This window comes from Myotis lucifugus, unplaced genomic scaffold (assembly GCF_000147115.1).
Source record: "Myotis lucifugus unplaced genomic scaffold, Myoluc2.0 scaffold_3, whole genome shotgun sequence".
In the NCBI taxonomy this organism is placed as follows: domain Eukaryota; kingdom Metazoa; phylum Chordata; class Mammalia; order Chiroptera; family Vespertilionidae; genus Myotis; species Myotis lucifugus.
In genome coordinates, this window is record NW_005871051.1 from 1,918,483 (window position 1) to 1,929,564 (window position 11,082).

At 40.5% G+C, this 11,082-nt stretch overlaps 1 pseudogene; it reads left to right on the top strand.

Moving 5' to 3' along the window:
- Window positions 1-7,251: 7,251 nt before the first annotated feature.
- Window positions 7,252-7,338, top strand: LOC111828147 (annotated as a pseudogene).
- The last annotated feature ends 3,744 nt before the right edge of the window (window positions 7,339-11,082 follow it).

Genomic DNA, 11,082 nt, shown 5'->3' on the forward strand with positions numbered 1-11,082 from the left:
GAGAGAAAGACGAAAAAGGCTGACTATTCCAGATTGGTAGGTGGCAGGTTTAATACACAAGGGAGTGTATTTAAAAGGCTTGTCTTGGGTGGCTGCAAAATGAGGCATTTTCTGTGCCCAGCCTTCAGATTGTGAAAGTTCACATGGAGGCGCTACCTAGGGGCAGTCCTGCACAAGGAGACCCTAACAGGATTCAGACACCTTTGCAGTGTAGATGTTCCCCTCACCACAGTGTTCTCTCAAGGCTGTGTCCTTGGGCAGCGTAGTCCAGGGAAGGCCAGTGGAGTGGAAGCAGTGGGTGGGTCGCCTCCGATTGCCTGGGTCCAGCAGACCCACAGTCACATCTTTTTCCCCCAATTACAGTTCACGTTCAATATGTTTCTGTGTTAGTTCAGATGTCCAGCCAAGTGGTCAGACCATCATGTACTTAGAGTTGTCCCACCGATGCTTCAAGTACCTACCTAGCCCCATGCGTAGTTTATTACAATATCATTGTCTGTATCCCCTATGCTGTAATCCACATATCTGTGACTATTCTGTAACTACCAATTTATACTGCTCAATCCCTTCACCTTTCTCACCCAGCCCCTCCACCCACTCCCCTCTGACAACTGTCTGTTCTCTGTGTCTATGAGTCTGTTTCTACTTTGTTCTTTAGAACTCACAGAGGTGGTGCTACCTATGAAAACCAATAACTTTCCAGAGACTAATACACCGGTATATGTTTGCAATCCTCCTCCTGCATTAGCATATGCTTGGCGTCCAGTTTTCTTGCACGCTCCAACTCACTCGCCTCTTCCAGGGCAGGCAAATGCCCTTCATCTAACTGTTAAACTATATTTTGGATCTTAGCTATACCAGCACCTCAGAAGATTGTGCCAGGTCTAATTTCTACAACACATTTCTTAGTCCACAAAATCCACACTGGCTTCTCTTCTGAATGTACCCGGCCTGAACACAATGCTCCAAAGACGACACACTAGTGTCTCCCATGCCACGTGACCTTTGGCGGTGTGACCTTGCCCATCTTCCTGCTCCCAGACCTTGAGTCTGGATGAATCTTTTCACCCCATAGCCTCTAAAATGGCACAGCGGCTCTGCTTCCTGTTTGAGAAGGTGGTTCCTCTGGGAGAAGTATGAACATACGAAAACCAGCGTGCAGGGAGAAGCCCCAGCCAACCGGGCACGCCCGGAAGATGAGGTGCCATGTGGAGAGAGAAAGAGGCCAAGGAGAACCAAGGTACCAGACGTGTGAAGGACACACCATCTCGGAAGCCGATCCGAGCCATCCCACCCCAGCCCCCCACAGGGATGGGAGATGAGCCTCCCCGGCAAGCACATCTCAACAACTGGACACAAAACTGTGAGCAAAATGGAAGTTGTTTTAAGCTACTTAGTTGAGAGGTGCTTTCAAATGCAGCAATGGGTCGCCCTCCTCTCTCCTCCCTGGAGGGAGCATCCTTAGTGCACCGAATGGCTTCGCTAGAAAGGCCTCTCTGTGCTTGTATCATGACTCACAAATATTAGAAATTGAGTTTTAAATATTATGACTACGAAACTATAATGAGAGCACAGATCCAGAATCTTAGTGATTTTCCCCAAGTATCACCGAGACCAGTGATGGCGAACCTTTTGAGCTCGGCGTGTCAGCATTTTGAAAAACCCTAACTTAACTCTGGTGCCATGTCACATAGAGAAATGTTTTGATATTTGCAACCATAGTAAAACAAAGACTTACATTTTTGATATTTATTTTATATATTTAAATGCCATTTAACAAAGAAAAATCAACCAAAAAAATGAGTTCGCGTGTCACCTCTGACACGCATGTCATAGGTTCGCCATCACTGACCTAGACTCAGATTAATCTGGAACTTTATTTTTCACGTTGACTGACTATTTAGGAGGATGTTTCTGACCCCACGTACTTGGCTTTCTCCAAGATTAATTTCCTTCATTTATATGTTTGCCTTCTGTAATGACAACTTATAAATCACCTTGATTCTAAGTACAAGGAATTATTAGAAGCCTTTAAGAGTAAGAGTTGACACCATTGTTCAAAAGCTATTCTGTGGCAGTGGTATTTGATATATTGAGACTGTTCTTGCCAAAAAGTCACACCAAAGGTGAGGTGTTCATGATAAGACAATTTATCACACCAGGTGTGTATAAGGGAACTGTAATCTGTAAAACTATTTGTAGAGTGTATGGTAGGCATAGATGTTATTAACTTTACCTCAGTCTGTGCTGGTGGCATTATCTGACCCACAAGTTTACTTTTTTTTAACTAGCCAACTTAACATTTTTCTAAATGGTGTTCCTGCCCCAAATGCATAAATTGAATTTATTTATAAAGAAACTATGAGCAAACTAAAATTGAGAAGCACACTACAAAACAACTGCTTCTGCATTTCTAAAATATGAGGCCAAGAAAGAAATAAATGCTGAGACATTGATCTCCATTAAAGGAAATGAGATGTCGTTTTGCATTTAGTAGCATCATATATACTATAAAGATTGGTAGCATTTGCAATTTCTATCATCTATCTATCTATCTATCTATCTATCTGTATATCACCTATCAATCTTTCTTTCTACACATAAATATATTATTTTATTGAGACAAAATTTACATAGAATACATAATCTTAAATGCATGTGTATATTTATCAACTGAGCATTCATACTAAGATAGCAAATGTTTCCAGCTTTGCATAGAGTTTTATCTTTCCTTTAAAAAATTATTTTTCCTGATTTCAGAGAGGTTGAGGAGAGGGAGAGAGAGAGATGATGAAAGAAATGGGGATCGAGCCCACAACCCGGGCATGTGCCCTGACTGGAATCAAACCTGGGACCCTTCAGTCTGCAGGCTGACACTCTAGCCACTGAGCCAAACTGGCTATGGCTGTCTTTGTTTCTTTTAGACGCTTTCACCATAAAAGGTATCTTATCACCAGAGAGTAGTTTTGCCTTAAAGTAAGACTATTTTGGAGAAGGTAAAGCTATGGACCACTGGAGGGTGAGGAGCATTTGCAGCAGATGTGGGCTGACAAGAAAAGAACCCGCCCACTGAGGTGCGGAGGGGACAGCTGCCTGTGGGACTGACAGTGATGCTCACGGGGCTGTGCATCACTCAGTGTCGCCCACCCTCCGGCACCACTGTTACCTGTTAGCGACGCAGCTACAGGAAGAAAACAATGACAGCAGTACAGAAGCCGCAGGCTCAGAAAGGGCTGTTTCCCTCTTGCAGCGTCTGTCCAGCACTTCCCCTAACAGGGCGCAGCGTTATGCCGGTTGGAGAAGGAATGTTTACAGAATCAACTCAAGTTTTACAAATCTGAGTGGATTTGAATGGAAAGTTTAACATATCGATAACTGGTACAGGCCTTGCATACTAAGCATCTATAGCCAGTGATCTCGAACTTTATCATGTTATGACCAACGACAGCAGAGAACAAGGGCGAATGTCCAAGCACTTTGGAAGGCACTGCTTAAGACATGTGTGCTCTCATCATATTGTCATGTTGGCCAAGCCTCAGGTGAGTGTGTTCCAGGATGACATAGTGGCAGGGCCACACTGAAGCCTTACTGCTACTGGGACTATCTACTACATCATTCCGCAGGAGATACCACTGGGTTTTTTCTAGCATTTTCCCCCAATTATGAGTCCCTATGCCTCATATTGTAACATTGAAAATGTCTATGATACAATACAAAGAAACCTTAAAAACTCTCAAAGAACAAGCAAATCAATACCAAGACGATCCAAATATTTGATTTATCAAGGTTTGTCAATCAACTATAATCACCATGGTCTAAGAAGTAAGGACACATTCTCTAAAACACACACACACACACACACACACACACACACACACACACATACACACACACAAACACACACAAAACAAAACAAACAAAAACAAGAAAAAAAGAAATGAAAAATGTTCTCAGCAAAGAAGTAGAAATCATGAAGAAGAACCAAATGGAAATTCTAGGAATCAAAAACACAAAAATAAAAATAAGCTGGCATATAAGAAAAAACTCAATATAAGAATAGAAATGATAAAAGTGAAAGTCTATGAACTTGAAGTTTGTTCAATAAAAACTTCCCATACTGAACAATATACAAAAAATAAATTAAAAATATAAAGGGAACAAAACCTCCGTGACCTGTAGGACCATATCAGAAGGTCAGTATTTATGTCTTTGGAGAATCATAAGGAAAGGAAAAAGTGGTTCATACTAGAAAACCACTTGAAGAAATAATGACTTACATCTTCCCAATCTTAATGTGTTATAAATATACAGGTCTAAGAAGTTCAATGAACCCCAACTAGATAAATAAAATCGCATGCAGGCACATAATAATAAAATAGATGAAAACCAAAGGGGGAGAAAATGTCTTAAAAGCAACCAAAACACACATCACATTATATAGAGAGAAATAATTATTTAAGTGAATGTGAATTTTTCAAACCACACTTAAAGGCTGAAAAGAAAAACTGTCAACACGGAATCCTTTGTTCACCAAAAGTATCTTTCAGAAATGAATGAAAGAGACTAATTCTTAGATGAAGAAAAACTAAGAGAGTTTAATTTTTTTAAAATGCTAAAATAAATTTTTCAAATAAAAAAAAGTGATAGTAGAAGAGATCTTGGAATATGAATAATGAAGGAGGATCTACTTATGTGGTACCCTGTAAAATCTATAATTACATGCATGTTTTATAATATAATTATACCTTTTTTTAATTAAAAATATATTGAAAATAATTTATGTTTACATGGCTACCTAGGCAGGAGGGTAAGAAAAAAAAAAACAAAAAACAACAACAACAATCCACAGAGAATTCCTGAAATTTTTTTTTTCAAGAAAAATTTAACCTATGAGAGTAATATTCTTCTTCATCAGATGAGGATAATAAGTTGAAGAAAAAAATGTAGCACATTCACTTGTTACCAAAACATCTTGAAAATAGAGACTGTATTTGAAGATTGTACTTATAGGAGGGAATGTGAATATAATCTTTCATTTATGTTTATTTGTTCTTAACTGTCATTTGGATGCTTATATGATTTTCAGAACAAAACAAGGAGGAAAAGGACAGCTCATGTAAATATACAGAAGATTGCTAGCTTCTTCAAGAAAAATATATTGCAGTGACAAGCATCTGCATATATAAAACATCTGGATATCAGACATTTTCAAAAAGATTCTCCAAAATAGTAAAACACGATAAAGGATAGAATGGATAATGTATAGGAGAATAAAGATTGGAATCAGGGATCAAAAGTGAAACAAACTGGGGTTTTAAGTATAGTTATATTGTGGCAAAGGGTTTCTTTTTTAACTTCATGAGGAAAAATAAAATAGAATAATGTCGATGAGGACACTTTGCAAACTAAAATTCTCTGAGAGCAAAAATTAGTATGTTATTCCCATGCTCCTAAAATCACTTCTTTTCATTCTTTAAGTTCTTGTTTTTAAATGGAAACTGTGGATGAGGAATAAAATTACTGTGTTGCTACATTGCAAATGCACTTGCATTACAGTAGCAAAAGAGTACAACATTCACTTCCATATAGCATTGGAGCACTGAGGGGGAAAAAAAGCCTTTTGTTATTTAGAATTTATTTTTTATTATTTTAAAAAAAGACAAAACATAATTTTATTTAAAAGCCAGGTTGTGGCCCAGCTGGTGTGGCCAAATGGTTGAGGGTCAACCTATGAACCAGAAAGTCATGGTTTGAATCCTGGTCAGGGTATAGGCCTGGGTTGCAGGAGGCAGCCAATCAGTGATTCTCTAACCTCACTGATGTTTCTATCTCTCTCTTCCTCTCCCTTCCTTTCTGAAATCAATAAAAGCAAAATAAAAAAAAAATCAATAAAAGCAAAATAAAAAAAATAAAAAAGAACACAAGTTTTAATATTCCTTGCTTCGTGTTTAAACTAGAATGTTTAGAATGAGGATTGAGAATAAATAGAGATTTGCTATCACTTATCAAATTGGGTTTATAAAGCCAACGCTCAGAACTTCATTTATTTTCTCGGTTTCTTTTTAAACCTGCAATTTTAGGGTATGACGCCTGCAAGTAAGTAATAGGCACTTAGCAAAAGCCTCATGATTTGAAGAGCCTGACTCCCATAAGCAAGTTTAATTAAACCAAAGAAGAAATCGTAATTTTCTATTTAGTTCTGTTACTTTCCATAGGGAAAATAACTTTATTAAAACTATTGGAAGCTGAAATTAAATGCAATAATTAAGTGCTATAATTAAATGCTATATAAGTAGTCTACAAAAATCATCAGATTCAATTAATATACCCCTTATTAGTGTGATAGAAATAAAAGTTTATTCAAATGTTTCAGATGACATTTGGGATGGTTTTCACCTTTATAACTGGTTGGTCATATTATGTACTTTTTCCCAGATAATTACAAAGGTTGTCAGTGGTGTGAACCAACCAAAGTTCTCAGTAACTTTGTCTCAGCCCTTGTCAGTGTAAGTGGCTAATAGTGCTGATATTTCTCATTTTCCTCAGTGCCAATCCTATATAATAAAAGCCTAATATGCAAATCGAGTGAGTGGCGGAATGACTGGTGGAACAACGGGTCACTATGATGCGCACTGACCACCAGGGGGCAGACACTCAACACAGGAGCTGCCCCCAGCCTGCAGGCCCAAGGCCAGCCAAGGCAGGTGCCAACAGGGGCCCCCGATCACCCCAACGGTCACCCCACAGATCGGCCCTGATCACCGGCCAGGCCTAGGGACCCTACCTGTGCAAGAATTTTGTGCATTGGGCCTCTAGTTGATTATAACAAAGAACAAAAATCAATGCTAAAATTCACACCTGTAATCCCACATATCTGAAGGAATGTGCTGGTTTTTAAATTCACTACTTTCGAAACATTTCTTATCACTATTACATTTTCCCCCTGATTTTACCTACTCTTGACAGTAATATTTCTATAAAAATTATTTTAAATAATTCTGATTTTATATCTATCTGGGACACACAGAATACCCGCATGCTTTAGTTAAAATATATAAAGAGGAAATAAAACTCTAATAGAGATTTTTCACACCAGTCTGCCAAAATGTGTCTTCTATGGACATATTGCTTATGTTAAAAAAAGGTAGAAATTATTTACAGTTTTTGGCTTTGTGAATTTGTATAAAATTCCTGTTGTTTCTATGGAGTCTATTCCCTTCTTCTCACCTTAATGGCAAGCAGTGAGAAACAAAGAAAAAAAGAGTGCTACAGCAACAAAGTCTAACCTATTCCAGTGCTCTCCTCTATGAGACAAGCCGTTATATAGACTTAGACAGTGTTAAAAATAAATAAATAAATAATAAAAAAAAGTATAGAGTGAACATACGTTACATATACCTGTACCTGTTCATGAAGGCTTTCTTTACAGTTCCCAAGCATTGTTTTAATGAGCAACAAGTTAGTATTTTGACTTAATTACTGATGGCAATAATGATTATCATCAGCCTATTTTTAATATTTAAAAATCTTACACGAAACTATGGTTTCATTGCTTAGCTGTATGTGATTGTCAGATATTTGAATAGTTATTTTTTACTTATTGATTTTTACAGAGGGAGTTCAAGAGATAGAGAAACATCGATTTGTGGTTCTGCCCAGGTATGCATTTGTCATTTGACTCCTGCGTGTGCCCTGGCCTGGGATTGAACCTGCAGCCTTTGGTGTACCAGGGCGATGCTCTAACACACTGAGCCACTCGGCCAGGGCTCTTCTTGAGGAAAGTTTCCAGTAGGCTTCAGTTCATCCCCAAGCATGGTTATGCCTCAGTGTGCAAGCATTACATGTTTCCAGTTATAATTAAAAATGTCATGTTTTAAACAGAAGAGAATAGTACAAAAAAGATGTAAGGTTTTGCCCCTAAATGATAATAATACATTTTTGCACCTGTGCTATAGCTTCCAAAGTTTTTATTTAAATATAGCTGCATGGGCTCTGTGCTATTCATATGGCTCCTCCTCGCTCCCAACATCAATATGCAGTAGCATCACAAGCGTGATTTGTTAAAAAATACCCTTCTTCGGCATGCAGTATAGACGACCCCTCCCTAGGTGAGAGGGAAATGCTCCTTCCCAAGTGAGGAGGCGCTGGCTTTAAGCAGGCCTCAGAGCGTGCTCTCTGCTAAGCCTCGGGAACAACAGGCTCAGAGCAACTGGTCAGAAAACAGCAAATAAAAAGATCTCATGCAACACAGAGCAGAGCCTGCCAAGACTTCAAGTATTAGAATGAACACATCTACATGATAAAAGCCTAAGTGGCTGTTACGGCGGAACGACCAGAACGACCGATCGCTATGATGCGCACTGACCACCAGGGGGCAGACGCTCAATGCAGAAGCTACCCCCTAGTGGTCAGTGCACTCCAATAGGGGGAATGCCACTCAGCTAGAAGTCAGGCTCACGGCTGGCGAGTGTAGCGGCGGTGGTGGGAGCCTCGCCTGCCTCCGCGGCAGTGTTAAGGAGCAGTGATCCGGGCAGTAAGGAGAAAGGGCTCCCAGACTGGGAGAGGGATATCCATGGGGAGCAGGACTAAGCCAGCAGGCGGACATCCCCTGAGGGATTCTGAACTGTGAGAGGGTGCAGGCAGGGCTGAGGAACACCCCCGCCCCACCCCGCATGCACGAATTTTATGCACTGGGCCTCTAGTATGGACATGATAAGTATGTTCATAAATTTTTTAGAACGATGAATTGATGTGAGAAAAAAAATCAAAGGACTATACAATGACTAAGCTAATTTTAAAAAGCAACAAATACAAATATAAAACATACATAACTTGCAAAAACATATTAGACTTCTCTAATAGATAAGTACAAATATCAGGGTAGTGGCTACTTCTGAGGGGGAATGGAATGAGATTAGGTAGAGAGAGTCAGTACATAATCTTTTTGAGGCTGAGGGCACAGTGGTATTTATCCTTTCCCATATGTGGTTATAAACATCGTTTTGTATTGGCATTTAATAAAAACAAGTTAGTAAGTTTTCAGGTGAATTTGGTTGCAATTGGAGCGAAAGAGATGACTTCGAATGACTCCTAAGTGTGCAGCCCAGCCAACTGGGTAAGTTGTGTTATTCAGAGAGAGAGCAAAGGTGGGAGGAGAAGCCAATGAGAAGGAAATCTCTATAAAACAGTGCATTCTATAGGTGCATCACACAGTGAAGATATAGAGGGAAGTTAGAGATGTGGGTTAAAAATTCAGTAAAGTTATAGACGGAAAAAAAAGTTAGAGGTGTATTTATTAACCTGGGAAGAACACAGAGGAAAAGTAACCAACACTTAAGTGTCACGCAGAATCCTGACAATCTCATGTTGCCCCAGTTCCGTAAACTAGGCTTAGGAAGAGAGATTTACGTCAGGAGCACGGGCAGAGGTGTCGAATCAGCGTGAATGCTGAGGCAGCAGAACCCCAACAGTGGGAAGCTCTAACCACTGCTGGTCACGAACGGCGAGGGTTACAGGGGGGCAGGTGGTCTCGGACCACGGGCACGGACGGGCCCGACTGGCCCTGCTTCCAGTGAAGACAGGGAGCGGCCACTGCCAAGGAGCCCGAGTGATGCCACCTGCAGAGGTCAGCCCAGCCCCGCCGAGGACGGGGAGCAGGTGCAGAGTGAGGAGCAAACCGAACCCTACACACACGCTGAGAACGAAATCCCATGGAACTCTAATACTTAAAAACTGGCCCAAGAAGGGAGGGAGGAAGAATAGCAAAAGAAAATCTCTCTTCGGCAAATAGCGATTGGTGACTTTTTAGTAGAAGGGAATGGGTAGTCGTGCCAAAGGGCTTCAAGTAAGATGCAAGTTGTCTACAATGAAATTGATAGGAATAGAGAAACACTGGAAGCGGTTCAAAACCAAAGGCATGAACGAGGCAAGAATTAAAGTGGAGAGTGTAGGGTCCATTCAAGAGGTTTTCCTTGGTGAGAATCTGCAAGATTTGGTAACGATTTGCATGTACACGCAAGAGGAAGTGACAGGAAGTGGAAGATTCCTCCTTGGTCTTTAGTTCCAAAATCTAAGACAATAAAGAAACACTGAATGAGAATCATGTTTATGAGGGGAAATATAATTTCCTCCATTTTCCATTTTTAAATACACATTACAGTTACTTAGTATGCAAAATATTCATTAGCATTGCAAGCAAGCAGAGGAAACAAAGATCTAAGTGTCAACAACAGAGAGTAGGGGATCATTTTATTGGACAATATTTGGAAAATATATCAACTCATTTGTATTAACTGGGTCTATCACAAAACAATGTGAAAGAAAAAAGCAACCCCTGCTATCCAGGCTGGGGCCGGGCAAGGTCAACTCGGCCTTAGTGCTATAACCCCCTGGCACTCATGGCCGGGCCACATGCTCGGATGGACATACACAGCTTCACAGAACATCAGCGTTACACAGGGCCAGTGAGGACAAATGAAGGCAACACCGAGACCAGGACAGAGCCATGTCCACATACGATCATTGTCTAAGCCCCAAAGATGACCACCCTACTAATCAGGTGGCTGCTTTTTCTCAATCACAGCTTTAGCCTAGGGCTGGCCTTCACTTTAGACAAGATCCATTAAGATATCCAATCACAGAATTGCCCAGGCCTCCAGAGTGAAGTTCAGCTTCTTTAAACCGGAAATCACCTGACAGAAGCGGAATCTTACAAGTCCTCTCTAACACCCTCCTGAGATGTCTCTCACATCCTCCAGGTATGCCTTCTCCTCTGTTGCAACAGGAGTATTAAATCCAGCTTGCTGAGTGGTGTCACTGGTGGTCTCCGGCTGGAGGGAACTGGAAAAACGTTAACACCTCCCCCGCCCCTGCCCCCCATACACAGTGAGGGACAGCAAAAATGCAGAATCCTGGGGCACATGGAGCATGGGGGAAATGCCATAAAAGAATTTTTGCTTCATCAGCTGAAAACAAAAAATGACAAGTCTGAATCTTTTCAAAACTCCTTTAAGCAATTCTATTTATTTATTTTAGGGCTGGGACTTTGGCTACTACTGGCATTCATAATACTGCAAGGCATTT